General features: G+C 41.5%; 1 protein-coding gene across 50 annotated transcripts in view; it reads right to left on the bottom strand.

Moving 5' to 3' along the window:
• The window catches only part of ZBTB20 (zinc finger and BTB domain containing 20), a 746634-nt gene that overhangs the window by 47427 nt on the left and 677746 nt on the right, over nucleotides 1–21461 (bottom strand). For all 50 annotated transcript variants that reach the window (XM_070243773.1, XM_070243799.1, XM_070243783.1 and 47 more), the window contains one exon: nucleotides 2093–2193. The gene's annotated coding sequence lies outside the window, so the exon portion shown is untranslated. The remainder of the gene's footprint in view (nucleotides 1–2092; nucleotides 2194–21461) is intronic.

Genomic DNA, 21461 nt, shown 5'->3' with positions numbered 1-21461 from the left:
CCTAGAACAGTACCAGGCACATAGTAAATTTTAGTTGACTGAGTAAATCTGCTCACCCCTGCTGGGCCAGACACTGTGCGTACATCATCTCTTTTAATGATCACAACCATCCAGGTCAGTAGGCAGGGCAGCTGAGCACGGCTGTCCAGGTGGGGTGGGAGTGGGAGATCTTAAGATCTAGCACTGGCTCCCTCCCCACCCCACCCACCCCTAAACCTTCAGAGACTTGGTGCAGGGCACTGTCAACCCACAGAAAGGGACACATTTTTGTAACCAGTCTACATTTTTCTACTTTATTCACCTTATTGGTTTTTGCACTTATCAAGTCACTGTAAGTTTTATGATTATTTCTGTTTTATATATGAGGGAGCTGAGTCTCTGAAAAGCAGACTGCAAGGATTAGAACCCAGTCTGTCCACTCTTTCGGACCTGTGAAATGTGAGAGCAGGCACTGGCATCCTGCACAGGTGATACTCCAATGGCAGGAACAGACATTCACTGGGGGCTTCCCTGTGATTGTCAGGAAGCCTGAGGTCCTGATTTCTGGGTCTGGATCTAGGTTGTCTGCAGCACAGGAAGGTAGGAGTGCTCAAGATTCTTTTCTCTCCCAAAGGATACAGGACCTTTGAAACCTGTCTGCATCTTAGTGGAGCTGTGCTACTTGCACCAGCACAGTTAGTCTGTGATGGAGAAAAACTCAGAGCACTACTCAGATGTGGGAATTTCCAAGGCACGCCTAGCACTTGAACTTAAGGATGGATGAAGGTGTTTATACAAGTAGGTTCCTTGCATGGACATGAGATGAAGAAACTTGAGTTTTGACCTTCTATCATGTCTAGTCCCCAATCACTTGAACTTGTCAGTACTGCAGAACACTCCGATGCTCCCCATCTCCCAGCTGGCCAGGCAGGCGCGCCCATCACCCGCACATCCACTGCTATCAAATACAATGCAGGTGACTGAAAGCATTAAAGGTAAAAAGTAACACAAACAAAACAAAACAAAAGCTCTGGCTGCATTCCTTTGGGTTTGATTTATGCCAGAATAGCCAAAGACAGAAAAGACGAATGTGAAAGTCCTACCTGAAGCCTAAGAGGGATGCTAGTCTTCCAGGTTTAGTGTTTTCCAGTAACAGAGATGTCTGTGAAACACCATCCCGCTACCTGCCCCACACCGTATGGGAAAACGTGTGAATACAACAGCTAGAATGAGCTTTTGTTTTACAATGTGTAATTAAGTTATTTTGCATGCACAGTCTCTAAGTAATTCAAATGTCTGGCAGTTCTATATAAAATATATAAAAATATATAAAATATATATCTAAAAAATATATATCCATCTGTTGCTTTTAGCAATCATTAATGAATAGTTGATACCAATCTAGTTGATATCAATAGTTGATATCATCAGTGTTTTCCTGCAAGCATCATCTCCTACTCCAACTTACTTCTGCACCTTGCCTTGCAAGGGTTGTACTTCTCCTACATAAATGCCTGACATGGAGGGAACTAACCAGGTACATGGAGCCATGCATCCAGAGGGCAGAGCTGAGCTGGATACAATGGCTTAGAGATGTGTCTGAAGGAGCCCAGAGCTCCCAGGGGAGGACCTTGGCCCCCTAGAGTAGCAGAGAGGCAGCAGCGTGGGCACAGAGCTGCAGCTGACAGCAGGCAGACACAGCCGAGGAAAGCTGGCTCACATTTGACCAGGGTGGCATGAAATGAGGAGCAGCAGGGAGATTCGACACAGGGGCTCAGAAGGGTGGTGAGAGGCAAACAGGGCTGGAGCTGCCACTGCTTCAGGTAGAGGCACAGATGACCAAGCAGAATAGCACCAGCGCCTGCAAGGTGTGCTCAGATCCAGCTTCGCACAGCCAACTGGCAAGGAGGGCAGGATGCTGCACGGGGTGGGCGCTGCAGGCTGGAAGCTGAGAACCACCACGGGCGCCTCAGGACTGAGTCTCGTTACCTCGCTGCATCCACGAGATGAAGCCATCTAAAATTTCATCTGCTTTTACAATTGTGTGTTTTGTTTTTTTTAAATTAAATAAAGCGAACTAAGAGGCCTTTCACTGGAGGCATAATGTACTCACAGTAGTTTCCAAATAAATGGTGTCACTCTTCAGGTAAGTCACTCCAAGGCTTGGGCCTAGTGCAGATGTTCATTGGGGCAGGGAACAGAGAGCGGCTGCATCTGGATCAGACAACAAACAAACAAAAATAAGGCTGTAAAATGAATCAGTGATGGTGATCATTCGTTTTGATGGAGACGGAACTGTGGGGCTTGGTTGAGAGGCTGCTCCTGCACCTTTGCACCAGAGACCAGCAGGTCAGGGACAGGAGAATAGGCTCCATTTTCAGCATTGCTACCTGTCTGCTCGTGGGGTCTGACGTCATCGACCCCACCCTGTCAGTGCACATGGAGTTGACTTTGTGGTTCTGAGCTGGAAGCAGAGGTGGAGGCTGAGGGTGGGGGAAGAGGGGCAGTGTCCTTCCACCTTGTCACAGCTGATTCTCTTTTTTCTTTTTGAGGAAGATTAGCCCTGAGCTAACATCCTCCTCCAATCCTCCTCTTTTTGCTGAGGAAGACTGGCACTGAGCTAACATCTGTGCCCATCTTCTTCTACTTTATATGTGGGACGCCTGCCACAGCATAGCTTGACAAGCGGTGTGTAGGTCCACACCCGGGTTCCGAAATGGTGAACCCCAGGCCACCAAAGCAGAATGTGGGAACATAACTGCTGTGCCACCACGCCGGCCTCACAGCTGACTCTTCTTCCAGGGTTCTTGACTCCACTGCAGTCTCTCTCTTCAGTGATCAGTTCTTATCTATTTTCAAATGCCCACTGACCTGGCCACGTTTCTGAGCCCTTGCTTCTCTCCACCCTTCACTACAAAGTCTCCATTTCCTTCATATCCTCGAGCCCCGAGGAGTTTAGCCTTAGGGCTACAGAACTACTGTCTGTCTCAGACCTCAAACCCCGAGGTGTTTTCCCAGGCCTTGTCCCTTTGGCCACATTGGGCCCCAATGAACTCTTATTCCTGAAACTCTGCTCGCTTCTCATGGTGACTCTGTGGGATCTTGACTTTCTGCCTACCTCTCAGCTCTCTTTTCTGCCTCCTTCACTGGCTTGTCTTCTTTCTCCTGTTCCCTAAATGTAGATATTCCTCAAGATTTCCTCCTCAGCCTTTGCCTACACCCACCCTCCCTGACCTCAACAATCGCTTCTCCATAAAGAACACCCACATTGCTATCTTTAGTTGTTGCTTGTCTACTGAGCTCCAGACTCACATTCTAAATAACTGATGGCTATTGGTTCATTAATTCATTTGCTTATTTGTTCATTCATGTGTTTACCTAGCATCTCTTAGGCACGTGGAAAAGGTGAATAAGATGGGGCCTCTAACTTTGAGAAGCTCACATCTCCATCAGATAATGCACACGCACTTCTAGTTCAGAAAGTTTAAAACAGAATTATTGCCTTTCCCTCAAAATAGGTTCCTTCCTCAGCATTCCCATTTCCTGCCATTAACACCATCTTCCTCCAGCTACTTGGGCCTACAAGTGAGGAGTCATCTTTAAGTCTTTCTTTTCTTCTGTTTCTCTTCTCCAATCAGTTGCTAAGTCCTGTGGTTTTTACTCAGGCTGCGTTTCCTGAATCAACACCTGCTTTCTATCCCAACACCTATTTATCCCTTTATCATCTGTTGCCAGGACTTCTGTGAGAGCCTCCTCACTGGCTTCCCTTCCTCCAATTCTCTTTACCTCTAGCCTGTTCTTTACACCAATGATACATTGATTTTTCTCAAGTGCCATTCCAAACATATCACTCCTTGGCTTGTTGTTTACTGGGTTAAAGTCAAACTTCTCAGTTTGGCATTTGAGGCTCCTTTACTGTAGCCCCACTCTAATGTCCTACTCTGATGTGTATAGTCCATTCTACACTGCAGTAAAGGCCCACTCTTTCCCACCACCTGCCTGTGTTTCCTCCCTTTTCCCAATGTCTACATATAGCTTCCTTATGGGCCATCCCAATGCCACCTCATTTCTGAAGCGTTTCCCAAAGGGAAAGAGCCCTTCTCGAATCCTTGAGCACTACTCCCTCTGCACATTCTACGGACTCTGTGTGTAATTTGTCTCCTGCTCTATACGCTCCTGGAAGGCAGAGACAATTTTTACTTTGTGTACCCTCTAGTGTGCAATGCCTCGCACACAGGTCTGCGATCAGCTGATGTCTGCTGAACTGAATTTAAAAGGAATAAAGATTCTTGCTTAGAGTCATGGAAACTGAGCCTGAATTGGAAAGACCTTAAGCTCATCTACTCCAACCCCCTCATTTTTCGGATGAGGAGATTAAGGGAACTGACTTGCTCAAGGCCACATCCTTGCTAATGGCTGAGCAGCGGTAACTGATAGAAAAGGTCACAAATCCCTAGATAGCTCTCAGCGCTGCTGGGCACCAGCAGGCCCAGCAGACTCATCAATAGTGACCAGACCAGAGAGAGTGAGGGCATGGGTACATGGCCTGCAAGGATATACTGGGTTTCAAAAAATAAGGAACTTTGTTTCACTTATTCATTTAATGAACCAACCTAATAAATATCTTTTTATAGTTAAATGATGGTTAAAAAATGAGCGTGGATTCAAAGAACAAGGAAGCAAGGCTTTCTAAGGTTGCCCGCAGAAACAATTATGACAATGTTGCAAATACCAGTGGGGTGATAAACTCAGGGCGAAAACCAGAATGAAGGAGTTTCTCACGCTTTGGAAAAACAGTGGGTTCAGCTGAGGTTCCTGGTAAGAACACGCTGCAGTAATTCTATGGCTAAATTCATGACCTCACAGAAACATAGGCTATTGGCAACCTTGCTATCATGCCACATCAACATTCCTTTTTCCACTCAGCTTTGCCCATCATTTATCCTCCAACTTTGTTTAAATTTTTACTTATTTTTTTCCTTGTATCACTAATTTACCTGTAGAAATGCATAGATGACTGCTCTCAAGTCTGTTCTAATTTTCTTCCCTTGTTCTCCTCTTGTGGTAGAAGAAACATTAATTGTTTAATCTTCTCTCTATTCTCATCCTCAAACAGCATCATTTTCTCTCACCCAAAGATGAAAAGCCCAACAAAACGTGTCGTGGGGATAATAGAGTTTACCTAGGTGAGAAAAACAGACTTTTCCAGGGAATCTCAGTAGCTTTTACTTAGACAGAAAAGTTCAGCTCTTAAATGTTAGTCTACAGTCCTGCTAGACTTTATCTGCCTCTCCCAGGTGAGAGCTTTACTCATTGTTACTCACCAGAGGAAAGACTTGGTACTATTAATCATAGTCTTTTTGGCCGGTATGGTGGAGCCATGCTATGCATTGAGACATCCATCAAATAGCAACACTCCGGTAGCCACATAAACAGCAAATTGGGCTCAAAATCTCTTCACAGTTCTTACTAAACCATCACATGTCTGGACAGGCTATCACTTCCCCAGACAGAGCTTCCTTCTCTTTCTCCCCCTGGCAACCACATTACAATGATAAAGAAATCACTAATCGATATGTCTACAACATTGCCACGAAAAATCATCTGGAAGCATACAAATCCATTGCGTAACTACATAATTTTAACAATGCCTAACATTTCATTTAAATTGTGCATTTTATAATTAAATGGAGACATACTCTTCCCATCCTTTAATCAAACTCCTCTTTCATAGCCCCATGTCCTGCTGCTACAATATTCCTTTCATTTTTTCGGCCAATTTTCACCTATCCTCTTCTTCTTATTTCCCCTCTTGCCTTAGCACGCACCTGAGGGTCTGTTAATCAGAACTACTGTGGGGTGTGTCATGTTTTATTGCTTAAAGGGTGGTTACACTCTCAAAAGGACTCAGTGAAAATGACTTCATGAGGTTTCATATTTATTCTTTTTCAATGACTTCCATATCCAATGTACTCAGCTTTTAAATCAAGAGATAATTTTGCAAGGCTGCTGGGGCCACACATTCTTCCCAGAATCTGGAAATCCAGCTGTTCTCCCTGCCTCTTACATCATCACAGTAATAAAGAATCTGCTCTTGGAACCCAGCTGGCAAGGCTCTTGCTAGTGTCAGAGGCAGAGGCGACAGTGGGTCATTTCCATTCCAGTCTCTTTTATTGTTGACGTCTCTGCAGTTATCTTGGAAGCTTTTAGAGAGCAGCGCTGTTATGTAACACATTGCCACATATCACTGTAAGGAACTTTCTGCAGAGGTCTCATTTCAGTATGGCCCTTCCCATTCTTTGGAAGTCACACCAAATCATTCTAAAATGACACACGGGGACTTCATGACTAAAGCTTACAAAAAAAGATAATAGTAATAAAGATAGCTACCATTCACTAGATGTCTAAATTTTGTTAAGGACTACACAAGGAATTTTTATATGTAAATACATTTTCGTTTAGTCTTCATTTAATCCTACAACAACGCCATGTTGTAGGTGTTAGTATACCCATTTTACAGATGAGGAAAAGCGAGACTCAGAGAGCTCAAATAACCACTCCAAGATTAGAAAATTGTGGATAATGAGGCCAGAATTCAAACCCAGATTTCTCTAAATCTAAATCTGTGCTTTTTTGGATATACAACTGCTCCAACACAGCATGGACGCGTTTCCAGTTCCCACTGTGTTCTCAGCACAAGAAAGATGTTTCTGCTATTTCCATGATGGTTCAGAGCCACTGGAAGAACCAGGAGCACAGACCTCAGATGAAGAAACTCTTTCAGAAATTACCAATATGTATAGATCCTTTCTATTTGAAGAGGAGAACGAACATCTTATAATGGTCTCTCAAACTCTAGTGAACAAACGAATCACCCAGGATTTCTGATTCAGCATATCTGGGATGGAGTCTGTGTTTCTGCATTTCTAACAAGCTCCCGGGTGATGCTGATGTCACTGGTCTGAGTACCACAGGTTGACGCGCACCTTCCCACCGAGGGTTGTTTTTGAAGGAGCAGTTCAAGCTGGATAACTTGGCTAACAGCTCACAGGGCACGACTGGCTTTTGATTCTGGGCCAGTTTGTCAGGTCGTCAGGCATTAGACAGAATTCAAGGAGTTTCTGGCATAGAGCATATTATGAAAAAAAGAAGTTTCTAGATCCCCCAGGGTTTTCCTCCTCCCCACTGGAAATTAAAATGATAATGTCTCTAACATGTAAAGTTCCTATTTTTTACATTATTGTTATTTTTAACAATAATTATCTGGTAATAATTCAAATAACACCTTTCCTCTGAGAAATTCAATGAGCCTTACTAACCTTAATTGTCTAACAGCAATTCCCAGGTGTAGAGAAAGCTGTCTCAAAGATCACAGTAAATTTAAAATTGTTCCACTTCCCTCCTTTCTTTGCCCCAAATGTAGCAATGAATTCGTAGTGAGGGGTTACTAATTGGCAAAGACCCACCGTCTCGTATTTTCAGGAACAGGAAATTTTGTAAAGCAAGGGTAAATCCAAGAAATAATCATTGGAGTGGTGGTAGTGGGGGCACATAATAATGGTGAGAGAAGAAAGGAGGGAGAGTTAAAGCAGTAAGAGTAAGAAAAGAGAAAGTAAAATCATAGAACTAGCTAGATGACCTTGGATGAGTCATTTAACCTCTAGGTGGCTCAGCTTTTCCATCTGTAAGGAAAGGAGTGGATTTTGTGATTTTTAAGGTCCTTTAAAACTCTAAGCATTCCCTGAGAAGAAAGATGTGGGAATTAAGTAGCTCATCAACCTGTTAAGCCATTAAACCTACTAAAAAAATCTATTTGACTTTTAACTTTTTAACTAATTACCTGAAACGAATTCCCAAGCCGACATCACTAATGCCACCTCTCTGGTAACTGGTGAGAAGACCGTTTAATGAATACGGCAGCAAAGGCAGCATGGCCAAACTAACCAGGAGCCCCGTCTCCAGCTTTCTGACGCTAGAAGAAATGTTTTACTTTAAAAATTTTTAGCTCCTTAATTAACCACTAGTTAATACCCATGTCCAGAAGAAATACCTCTAATGGCTTGAAGACCCCTGGGATGGCCCTGCCAATAGAAGGTTCCACTGTTTGTCACATTAAATCTATGTTAATTTTCTCCATAGAGACCTCTTGATTCCTCTTTGACAATTGACAAACTCTGTTAATAAGAGTTGCACCTCCCAGGAGCCTCAGCACGATCAGGTACAGTTGATTCTTGTTTTTAAAATAGGAGATCTTTGGGATCAGATTAGATACATACATATATATATATATATCTCAATACATAGCTACAGATGCACATATACATATGATGATGATTTTTCTGGTTTCAATGAATCCCTGGTGATGGGAAACCTTTCTCTAGGTTGTTTGACAATGGAATCTTCCTGTCCAGAAAGCCTGCCCCAGGGCCTGGTTATAAGGTCATTTTAAATTCTGTAACGAGGATTCCACGATTTATGGTGCAGCATGTTATTTGGTGTTATATCAGAGTTAGCTATATTTTGTCCCTTGCAGTGAGTATGTTTTCTGGAGGAATCATTACAGTTTGTGGCTAAATCGGAAAACAGGTACCGAGAAACATCAAAATGGCATTACCCCAGAGAACACACTCACTGCCTCCAAAGCGAGCACCCCTCCCCTCTTCCTGTTCCCACCACCTCCATAGTAATTTGGCTACCATTAACTAAATGCTTACTGTGTGCCAGGTATTGTGCTCAGCACTTTTCATACATTATTTAGCTTTATTTCTTATAATCACTCTTCAGGGGTGGAAATAATATTTTGATTTTACAGATGAGGAAACTCATGTCTAGGAATGGTAAAGCTATTCGCCATAGATCATGAAGCCAGAGGACAGCAAAGCAGGGCTTTCAGGCCGGGTTTTAACCACAATGCTCTACAGCTTAACCTATACCTAGCCTGTGATCACTAAACGACTGATCTCCTGCCTCCATTCCACCCCTGTTCATCAGAGGTCCTCACCATAGACTTATACCAGATTCTCCATCATGGTTCTCCAATGCCTTCTTGAACCTGTTTTTAACCTTCTTCAAACCTTCTACACTTGATTTATGTTTTCCGTCTCTACTTTGATCAATACTTCAATCCAAAAACCTATTACGATTTCTTATCAACAGATCTTTACCTCCATCTTTGTCAGCTACTTCTTAGCCCTCATCCTCATTCCAATTTACTCTTTCAAGGCCTCACATTTGACGCCAAGTGTTCTAATCCCAGCTTGAGAACTCCCCTTCCTTAATGCCTAAGAGATCTACTCTTTTCACTTGGTCCATTAGTAGGTCCCTGCTGGCTTCACTGGATGTCTTTGTCCAGTCTGACCTTACCCCATGATCAATCATTTCAACACTGTTCTCAATAATCCTCCAGATTTCCTTGCTCCCTAATCTTCTATATACACGGCCTCTTCTTATGTTTTTCAACCATGAATCCATATCACTACTTACCATTCCCTCCTACTCTCAGTACAAAACCCTACACATGCAAGCCATCTGGACCCTCTCTTCTGCTCAGTGTTGTTTCTCAGTACAAGCCTACAGTAGTTTTTCTTAATATGTCCTACTTTACCAAGTTTCACTTTCCATTCTCTTTTTCAGTTGATGACCTTGTGTCATATGATATTAAGAGGATCTAGACCATCCAGTGTGGTAAGTTCATTGGCTCTCACCTCCTTCTCCAATATCTCTGAATTTTCATCATTTTGTCTCCTCAAGATATATCTACACGTCTTGTTACATTCTCTTCCTATTTTGGAAGTTATCCTCTCCGCTTATGATCTTTATCCTTCCCTTTGGTTCCATCAGTGATATTGTCTTCTCTGTAGTTGATGACATATCCATTTATAATAGTATTAGATTAATCATCACAAAACAGTGTTTTGCCCTTTCTTCAACTCCTGCCCTTCAAAATCTTTCCAGGTGGTATATCTCAAAGTGAGTTTTATAGAACATTAGAACTTCAAGAGGCACCTCAAAAAAAGTTCCTTGGTCAAAAAATATAGGAAACACTGCATATTATACGTCCCTCTTGCAAATGCATAATGCACATAAGGATATTAAAGGTGTTGAAGACCCCAGCATTGTCCAAATTTATTGGATTACACCTCCCCCCGTGCCCTTTTTAATGGAACACATTAACTTCAGAATATACTTAGAGAAAAGATGCTTTAATGGATATCCCCTGGTTCCAAACTCTTTAGCTCAGGTATGTAAATTCACTGAATCTATATCAAATAAGCTCTCTTAAATTTCCTTTCCATCAATACTCCATTTGGTTTAAACTAGTTAACTTATAGAGTGTCAGAAAGGCTGAGCACATTTGTATCTCTGAGCCCTGAATATACCATTTTGCCTGCTTGGAATGCTTTGATCAACTTTTTCTCACCTAGGCCTTTCTCCTCCTTCAAGGCCCATATTAAATCATGTATCCCTTATGAAACTTTTCCTTGTGAAAACTGTCTCAGCCCATATTGACCTCTGCCACTCATTTAGTACTCAGATAAATAGTTAGAGTTTAATGCCTGTTTTCTATATCATTGGTGAGAATGTAAGTTCTCTAGGACATGGATCTTGTTTTGTACATTATAGAAACTCCAGAACCTAGTGTAGTCCTTTGTGTACAGTATGGGTTACAACTATGTTAATGGCTGCCATAGACAGAAATGGATGACATTGGGGCATGGCAGATCAAAACTTGATTTCTGTAGTTATTGGGACAGTTTAGTATGCTAAAGGTCCAGGTGGAATGTACCATCATCTTGTTGGAAAGAAACACCACCAACCATCACCAGCATCACCTCTGCAGTGATAACATGTGTGCTTTGGGAAGATGAAGGCTAGATGTAGAAGAGCAAAGGCAGCTCTGTTCTTCGGTGAAAATAAGAATTTGCATTAGTCGACACCAAATGGGGAGAAGGGTAAAATAATCTAGTAACGTCAAAAGACCCATGGAAGGAAACACTAGAATAGATGCCTCTCTACCAGTGATGAGATTACCATTCATGATCATTAAATCAGGGTAACCCAATGAAAAAGAAAAGGCTGTTTCCCTACACAAGGACGTCAGGGGCAGCCTTGTGCGAGGATCCACTGCTTATCACCGTGCCTGATATACAGAGTATGTAGCAACGATCTGCAGAATGTCAAAGGACTGAACGTCCTGCCTTCCAGTCATATTTCAACCTCCCTCTCTCTGCGTCAGTCTGGAGACACATTACACTGGAGGAGGCAAGGAAGCTTGGCTGCCTCCAGCACAACATGTAACCCCCAAGCAATGAATTCCATCTTTCCCATAAAGCTCTTTTACTGCCCCATCACGTAAGAGCACAGAGCAGATGTAAGTCTCGGGTGAGTGTGCAATCACCAGATATTAAGGGGCTTTGAGTTTTCAGATTAGATGTTATCTGAAGTTGGGACTTAACAGGTTCCCTAATAGTGAGTTTGTAGCAAGGCTAGGACTAGAAATTTGGTCTCCTGATGCCTAGTCAGGGAGTTTTATTACGTGAGCGAACAGAGTATAGCTTTCTTCCCTAAAGCTGCAGCAACAAGTGACTTTCACGTTTTAGCAGAAGAGAAAATGCATTTCATTAAAGTACAGTCTGTGAAGTATTTTGCTACTTTCCTGGATAAAAAGTGGTATACAAACAAAAGATTTAATTAAAAACTATTTATAAATGGGAATGTTTATGTTTAAAATAGGTATAGACCGTATTATGTCATGTGTGAAAATAGTAGGATAATGATAAAAATTCTATAGTAAAAAACTGTCAGTGCTTAGTTAAAATTCATGACAACATATTAGAGCGTTTATTATTAGTAGTAATCAATAAATGAGTATTTTTACAACTAGAATTTTTATTGTGGGAGATTATTGGGTGGGTGAAGCTGAATGGCTTAGATATTTTTCTGTCATGCCCTCATTTAGAGCTGTCTTTCTGGACAATGTACCTATCTGAGAGTGAAAATGAAGGGTGGCCTGAACTTTGGATGTGTAACAGGCCACTGGGTCAAGGCTGCTGTTTTCTGAGAGCCAGGGGCAGTTTCTGCACTAAAGGATCTTAGTTTCTTCTTTTTGTAGTAAAAATAGGTAGTTTACGTTTATGTGCTGGGTGAAGCCTGAGATCTCTGCATCCCTCTCCTGGATGTCAATCGTGGTGGAGACAGGGAAATATTATTGGCAATGCTTTACATTGATTTAGACACCTTAAAGGTTTCGTGGGACTTTCACAGACACTTCCTAAAAATGAGTTCTCCCCATCATGAGTTCCACAGATGAGAAGATTGAGGTGGGGGAGGGAGGTTGCCCAGCTAATGAGCAGGAGAGCTTAATCTAAAACCAAGGTTTTCAGCAGAAAATCCTTTTCCCCCCCAAAATGCCACGGGTGCAAACATGCTTTGTAGCAAATTCGAGAAGCAGAGCACTCGATGGAGAATTGGAAGACCTGCCTTATCTTCTTAGGTCTCATAAGAACTAGCCACGTGACTGTGGTCAAGTCACTAACTTTTCTGAACCTTCTAAAATCATGGGCAAGGAATGAATGAATAGCATAATTGCCTTCCAGCTGTAAAACCTCTCACCTGTAAAAGGTATTGATTAATAGTGTGTTTTGCCTGTCTCACAAATCGTGAGGCTAAAAGAAGCTGATGACCGTGGCAGTGCTTTGCCTTCTGTGAAATACCGAATCAATGTAGTCTCAAAGAATGACTGACTGCCAGGGGACTTGGGAAAGGGTCCCTGTGTGGGGGTGGGAACTGACAGCCAGTCCACCTCCATCGAGGTTTTGGGAGAAGCTGTAATAAAGCGCTGGCACCAGTTCAAATCCCGCTCCATCCTCTCTTCTTCCAGCATGCTGCAGAGTGTCACTCCAACAAAGTTACTTGAGTGGGTGAGCCAAACACTCCACTTCCAACCTTTCTGAGTAGAAGCTACAGAGAATTCCGAGCCACAGTGCAGGTGACAATCACTGTTCCTCCAGGTGTGTCTCAAGCACTGGGGAGACCCCAGGGAGGGCTGTCCAGGGGGCTGGGGAGGGAGGTCAGATGTCACTGCTCTTGAGGCCCGGTTTTCTCTTGCAACCAGCTCCAACCCACATGATTTCACCAGGCAGCCCCAGGAGACAGAAGAGACCCAGAAAGAGCAGGAGCCTCCTCGTCCGATAACCTAAGTGCTCTGATTGAAAGGCAGAGGGTATCAGCAGAACGGCTGTACCGAGTCGGCATCGATTTCTCCAGCCTTTGTCTGCGTCTGCTTTCTGTCTCGTTTGGAGGTGGTTACTGTTACTACAAGCAGCATGAATCATGTCTCTGTTAAAAAACAGAGCTTCAATTGTCTTACATAACCCCTGGTAACTGAACGTCTAATAATAGCAAGCCACTTACAGGTGGGGAGTCTGTCTTCCTCCCAGACACACACACACACACACACGCGCGCGCACACACACACACACTCTACTCCCAGTGCCTCGCAGTAAAGTGAGACAGACAGGGAGGAGGAGAGGGAGAAAGGGGACAGCACAATTGTTTTTTTTTTTTTAATTTTAAAATATATTGAATAATCATGCATAACAGGGCCTGATGACCAATATGTGTAACTGAGCTAGTTTAATAAGCTGTAGGAAACAAACACTCTTCTTCAAAGAAGAAAACAGCAAGGGACCCCAAACACACCAGAGACACCTTCTCTAATACTCTACTACTGTATGACAACCCCAAACCCCCAAAACAGGAGGAGAGGGTGGATGGGATAGAAGTTTCGCTCGATTGGCTACTAGCTTGCACCAACTAGGTTTAATTTTCAAAGGACTTATTCTCCTTTCGTTTTTGTCTTACCAGAGAGAGATATTCCAAATGTTCTTGGCTACACTCATTGCATAAAATTCCAGAGAGTGAAAAGCAGCTGAAAACACGGCTGCAGTGTCCCACCGTGCAGGCTCTGCAGTGTCAGGCAGTGTTATCTGAGCCACTTTCTTTGGGAGAGAGAACCCTGCATCTGAAGACTTGTATTTTTCCCGTGAGCATAATCTCTGCCTTGTAAGACATGGTGAGGTCTTTGCATACATGATCCCCACCCAGCCACCTCTCAAGGCGATTACCAAAAAGCAAAAATAGGACAGGCTGGAAAAATGGCTGTGAAAAAATTATAAAGGTAAGTTTTCCTTTAAACCATTCATTTGATTGAGAAAAAAATAGGCTTTCGATAGCAAGTTACAAAATGCATGAGGAAAAAATACAGATTTGTAACATGCATGTCTCCATTTCCTCACGCTCTCATCATGAGTATTGTAAGAAAAATCCCTGTGGGCTATGTGTTCTGAGCGTGCTGCCCAGAAGCCCAGGAGCTCTAGACATCATGTGCACTGGACCAGGGGAGGACTATAGGGAAAATTATAGGTGGAGGCTACATCCTGCCACTCATTTGGGCTAGCAGAAGGAAACTTTCTTCTCTGCTTCAGTTGTTCAATAACATGAAACAGTAGATGAGGCTACTTCAAACCCAACAATGTCCCAGGACACACCCACTTTGAAGACCAGCACCTGGGTTATTCTGCAAGCTTTTCAGTTGTTTAGGTTTATGAAAAGGCATATGGATATTGTTATATGTCCAAATGGTTGTGTGTTCTCTCAAAATAGGATTCACTCTTCCTGTTTACTTTTGGAATACTCTCCAAATCCATAAGCAAAAGAGTTGAATAGAAGAAGGAGAGAGAAAGAAAAAGAATAAAAGAAAAAAGAAGACAGGAGAGAGGAAGAAGGAAAATGACTAATGTCCTGTTATCCCCACCTGCAAACCTGGCTGGAGTTGATAACAAAACCTTTACTGCTGTTCTCTGGTAGCCTTTTCTATGTGCCATAGGGATGTGGTTTCTGAAGGAAATGAGTTCTAGGTTTTTCTCACAAATATCCAAAAGTAGAACAGTGGGGATCTTGACTACTAATCACCCCACATAACAACAGGACCACACTGGTGGAATGTGGCTAATGGGACTAGAATCTTCTGCTTACTCATTCGCTTTGGGAATTAAATTGTTCTTAGACTTGGTATGCTGGTGGACTAAATGTTTTAATAAAAACAGCCACGAGACACCAGTTTTCTTTGCAAAGGCTTTTCCTTCTAACCACTCTGAATATATTGCTGAGAGGTTCCTGCTTCTGGAAGACCATCTGTGAGGCGCTTAGACTTACCTGAAATTTCAGGGCACTATGTCAGCCAGTTCCTTCACAGTGGTGTGTCTGGCTCCTGAACAAGGACTTGGTGGGCCAGACACATTTAAAATGTAAAAGGAGATTATTATATTATTTTGCATTGCAACAGTTAGAGTATTTCTGGCTAGTTGCTGACAAGTCGATCATAATAACCATGTGTGGTGCAACAAACCACACGACACTGTATCAGAAGCTTAGAGTTACTATCTTCAAATGACCCAGAGATTTTTTTGAAAAAGAGAAAAGGTGGATGCTTTTTTCCCCCATTCAGTAAGCATATATTGAATGCCTATTGTCAGTGATGGCCTCTTTATTCACAGAAGGGAGCTGGGCTATGCCAGACTCTCACCATGTTCTTTCCCCTCTAACACTGAACAAAATATCAGTAAAACACCAAGTACTACAGCTTTTTTTGAACCTGATAGGCAATCAGTATGTAGTAACTGGCCATGCTGACGAGAGTAGGAACTGGTGATACTGATAGCAATGGGAATGCGTTCCTCACAAAGGCACAGCAGTTTAAGAACATTTCAGGGACAATTCGTGGGGGGGGGGGCGGTAAATGAGCAGATCTGGTCTGACCTATTTACATGTTCCAACAAATGTCTAGAACTCTAGATACCTTGAAAAATCTGAGAACATGATCATGCCATTTTTATGGGGATGACAGAATTCTTACGGAAAAGACTTGTATATGTTTATCTAGTGAGCTTCTCTATTTGTAGAATACTCAGAATACCTCTGAGAACCCATCTTAATTTTTAGAATCATTTATAAGAATCTGACAACTTATTATTATAAAATAAACTTCAAAGCAATTACTTGAGAAGCTTGTTGACACTCAAGAGACACAAAATCCTGTCAGTGGGATAAGGCAAAGTTAGAGTTCTCTAAAATGGTTACAGAGAAGTGGGAAAATGACAGAGTGGTTTCGCTGGAAGGCATCTGACTATAAATCAGAAGATCTAGGTCCCCAGCCATGTGTGGCAACTGTTGCATGATCTTACAAGTCATCAAACCTCTCCTGAGTCTCACTTTTCTCATGTGTAAAATGGGAGTGTTGGATTAGGTGGTCTTTAAGAGTCTCTCTAGTTATAACATTTGATGATTTTAAAGTAAGAAAAGACGACAGAATAATTCCCTCTAATTTGGTAAACACGTTGCTTTCTCCTGAGCTGTGTCTATGTGGTTTGCATTGGGTTTTATGTTTCTGGGCTCTAGAAGTCACATAGTAAATATTCGAGTCATTCTTCCTTCTATACATGGGAAAGTTATAAGAGAATAATTCTTCCTTTCTTTCTATGTCAATCTCTGTTTTCCAATCAGACTTACAAGCTTAAGATAAGGACACAATCATTCTGTTACCGACGAAGGCTCTTCCTCATCTTTGTCACAGGCCCTTACTCATGCTCATGCAAGCTTATCTGATTGGGTTATTTCTGTATTTACGTCCTGGCTATTTTTTCTCTTTCAACTTGTTTATGAAATCCCTGGTAAGCATAAAGCCGCAAAAACAAAAACAAATAAAACAAAACAGCTCTGTTTGAATAATTTTCTTCAGTGAAGGCAGTATAAGAAAACATTCTAACACTCAGGGAAAAAAAAATCTTTTAAAAATACTCCTATATCTTAGAAAAGACTAAATAAAATGTTATATCAATGATAGTTTCATACGTTGTTACTGCTTTTCATTTTCAAAGAGAATGTTACATATTGAGTTTATAGTCTGGTGTACAGATGTGGATATTTCTTCCAATATTTCTCAGGCCACTGCATCCTTGAAGCCAAGAAGGCCCAGAGCTTGCTGAGGTAGCTTTACACGGACAAAGGAGCTACACAAAAAACCCAATACCTGGAGCTTATATCGTATACTGACTAGGCACTCCCGTCACTCATGACTCACTCTTTCCCATCTCTGTCCTGTTCCTCTGCTGATTTCATTCTCTTCAACTAGAATGCCCTCCGTTTGCCTCCCTTTATGGCTCAAAATGTCCCCTATCTTTCAAGACCCACCTAGCTCAAGCCCCATCTCCAAGAAGCAACTTAAGTTGACCCATCTTAGGACCCAGTGATAATTTTCATGGCTAGAAAGCGTTCATTAGCCCTTGTGATAACTGGAGTCACTTACAACACATATCTAGCAAGTGCTCAGAGAACACTAGGGAAAAAGATTGTGAAGAGTGGCAGGGTCCTCGTAAAACGGAAAAAAAAAAGCTAGCTTTAAGAATAGGCCCAATATAGTAGCTGCGGTGCATGAGAGAAAAGTTGTAGCTTTGTAAAGAAAAGTTGTAGCCTTGTGCAGAGGGATTATTTTAGAATGGCCTGACTTTGCGCTTTTTTTTTTAACAAAGGAAAAGAGACATAATATCTTAAAAGAAGGAGTTAAGACATTGAATATGGCAACATACAGTCTTCTAAAGTTTGAAAATATTAATTATGAAGCTAAAATGTCAAGATTTTACTAGGAACACTACAGAGCACAGCTGAAACAGGCAAAGACAGAGGTATGGGCATAGAATCTGAATTTCACCTACCCTGAGTCCCCATCAGTCTGATGGCTCTGCCATGCATTGTGATAAACCCCGACAGTGCTTAGCTGGGCTGAAGTGATGGCCCGTGGTATATTCTGATAGTGAAAGATAGAATGACGCTCAGAAATGCTGGATGCTGTTAGATATGTATATGATTTTATTTATGTGTATATTTTTATATCTATATATACAAACATATATATTTGTATGATGTTTGGCAACCTCACTCGTGGTATTCCTGTGAAGGAGGCATGTGGTAAACATAATTAGCCCATTAAACAGATGGTATGGCTCTGGCATAGCTCACTATATTCTAAAATGGTGGAGCTGTGAGCAGGGGCTGAAGACAGAGTGCAGTCTGATACACGGTTAACTGCGAATCTCTGTGAATTGCTACTTTCTAAAGACAATCTGGGTAGGCTACACTTGGCTGAGAATTGGCGATGGTTTGGGAAGCTTTAAAAATATACAAGGGGACAACGTTCACATTCATTCAGATATAGTATCTTCATTTTTACTTACTAGAGACATTTTTTGAAAAATAGCTTTTTATCTTAACTCATCTGTGTTCCAAGCAAACTCCCAAATTGCTGAGCAGATTAAAAAAAAAAACCCTACATGCCAAGTAGAAACACTGGGTACATTTTTTTTAATTGTCTTAACAAAGTGCACTATTGGAAAGGATAAAGTTGAAAGAGGTTTGGTACCACACACATAAACTCATAGTCATTGTAGTGTTCGGCATGAGGTGCCATTTTACCTGGCTGGATTATGTATGCTGTGGCATTGCCACTCCATGCTATGGCTGGCTTCACCGAACCTGAAATTAAATATTGTAGCCCAATTCTTTTTTTTGTGTGTGTGAGGAAGATTAGCTCTGGGCTAACATCCATTGCCAATCTTCCTCTTTTTTTGCTTGAGGGAGATTAGCCCTCAGCTAACATTCATGCCATCTTCCTCAACTTTGTATATGGGATGCCTCCACAGCATGGCTGATGAGTTGAGTAGGTCCACACCGGGGATCTGAACCCCAGCACTGGGCCTCCGTAGCAGAGTGTACGAAACTTTAACCACTCAGCTCTGGGGCCGGTGCCTCTAGCCCACTTCTTTGTCAGCTGAAACAGGGGCTAGCAGAAGTGAAAGGGTTACTAAAAGTTAAGACTTGAATTTACAAATGTATTTGAACTGGCTTCCAGAAGACATGAAACATCAATACATCTGGAGAGGAGAACTTGCAATTGACTGTTCTTTAGCATCTGGTCTCAAGAACATTTGCTGCTTGGAAGTTGCATAAGCAGTGAAAAAACACACAAACAGCTTCCTGTACCATGCTTTTGGTCACTTATAATGACGCATTACAAAGTAAAACAGCTAAATGTGAGCAACTGTGCCTTACTCCAGATGACAACATACGTTATATAACTAAGATCAATGACAGAGGACATCTTTATTTTAAGAGATCTAGACTTGAAAAAATATTCAAAAATAAATATCCTTCCTTCCAAGGTGTTTGTCTCGAGTAATTTTGGCTAGATTTGTTTTTAATGTCCCTGAAAAACCACTTCTAATTTTTTCCAAATTAAAAAAAGAACAACAAAAAAAGCCATCCTGGGGAATGAAATGTTCCATATATAATTTTTTTAATGACATAAACTCGCCACTTTAAGTAATAAAATATGTTTTACACTTTTTTAATAGAAAACTTTAATATATCCTTGTTTGCTTAAACTGAGCATGCTGATATCATTTATATTTTTTTCTTATGAAACAGGGTCATCCTTGTGAATGCTCACTCCTCCTGTTCTTCAATAATACATTTTATTTTTCTTGAGAATCAGACTCGTCCCTCAGCTCTCAGTCTAACGGCCACAAGCTGAGCTGCAGCCCACTGGTCACTGCCATAGCTCAGGGGTGTCACCGTCCCAGTTTTTAAGAGCCATCTCCTTCCAACCTTAAATGCTAGGTATATTTTCTTGTCTGCTTTGGATTGGAAAACCAGAAAAATGAGTGCTGTAAAGACAAGATTGCTTGGAAGCGAGGTTTAGTCAGAGACTTTGGGACACTCATTTGCATGTCTGCAGGTCTTCGTTTCTTTCTTTCTGTTGGAATTCAGACTCTGAATTGTCAGAAACCAGACTTCAAAGTATTATTGTATAACACAGAGTGTGACTTTTATGCTGTTTTATTGCAGGGGTTCTTATTTTCAAAGAGGTTGCCCAGAAAGCCATTCTTGATTACTTTATTTGTAGGGCTCTGATCCATTCCATCTCACTCTCCTGATTTCCGCAGGCAACGTAACTAACATGATAACTTCGAGAAATAATAGCACATTTTTTAGGATAAGGTGAGAGATTCTTGCTAATTGCCTTCATCATAGGGATGGGAGCAAAAGTATATAGTCAAATTAGAAAATTTCTCTGTTCGGCCAATTTTTCTCTAGATTTTGAACAGGACTCTGGCCTAACTGGACATTAGGAAAAAAATTAAAAGTATTGTGAAGCTATTTATATTAATTTAAGTGTTCAGAAAAGGAATATCCGAGCATCTTTTCTCCCTTGCCCCAAAAGGAGAAATCAGTATAATTCACAACCTGTGGTAGTCAGGATAGGGATTACGTTGCAATTTACCTTTTCCCTCTCTCTGAAAATAGGATTTCTAAGCAAACTAATAGTGTTAAGATTTTTGAGGGGAGGGAGCAAGGAGAACCATGTTTAACCTATAAGAGGGGGAAAGAAAACTTTTAAAATATTTTAAAATACACATATCTGATAAGCTACTGATAATTCTTATTTATTTTGAAGCCTCTGCTCAAGAAACTCTTACTTATTAACACTTGGAAATCTCAGTTCAAACTACATACAAATATTCTATGATTCATACTTTCAGCTAATTCAGTTTGGTTGTCTCTTTCCCAGTTCGTCTGAATTGGTGAAATTTTACAAAATAAGCATGGGTAGCTTCCTAGAGTTACATTTTTACTTGTTTATTTGTTAATTTTTGTAACACGTTTATGTGACAAAAAAAAGTAAGTGCTAGGTCTACTTGTTATAGATTATTTTTGGACAAAGAGAGTTTGCAAGAAACTGTCGGTTTTACAGCAGCCAAGTTACTGGGGACTAAAGCAGAAGTTCAGGAATAGACTGGTTTTCAACCAGTTTTCCACAACAGCATCTGCGGACATGGTTAATGAGTTCTGAAATTCATTCACATGGCTAATCTTTTAGGAATCTCATAACCTTGCCTGACCTTTCCATAATCACGAGAGAAAAACCTTGGCAAAATTAGAACCAGTCGTCAGGTCCTGTTTTCCTTTCTTCTACTCATTTTCTTTCTTTCTTTTTTTTTGGTATTGGAACAATCAAAAGACTCCACGTTTTTAAATTCCTTGGAAGACTAACGATTGAATAATTTTCTCACTCTCTGTTTGCACTTTCGCAGTCTGGTTGCATTGATTTGTGTCTCATAAGTAGATATTTCCTTTGCTGGTTACAAATCAATGCTATAGAACAAACCTGCCAGCACATTCCCATCTCCCCACCACCCTCACCTCCCTGCAGTTTGAAAAACAGAGCGCAGTTTTCTTTTAAAAAATTAATTTCATTGGTTGGTAACATACTAAAAGAAGAGAAAGCCCAAGAGTTTTAAAAAAAAAAAAAAATCCGTGGGAAAAGGAGCTCCTCCCAAGTGGGTCTCTGCTGCTTTCTCAGCGCCTGG

This window comes from Equus caballus, chromosome 19 (assembly GCF_041296265.1).
Source record: "Equus caballus isolate H_3958 breed thoroughbred chromosome 19, TB-T2T, whole genome shotgun sequence".
NCBI classification, from domain to species: Eukaryota; Metazoa; Chordata; class Mammalia; order Perissodactyla; family Equidae; genus Equus; species Equus caballus.
This window is presented reverse-complemented; position numbering and strand designations above follow the sequence as displayed.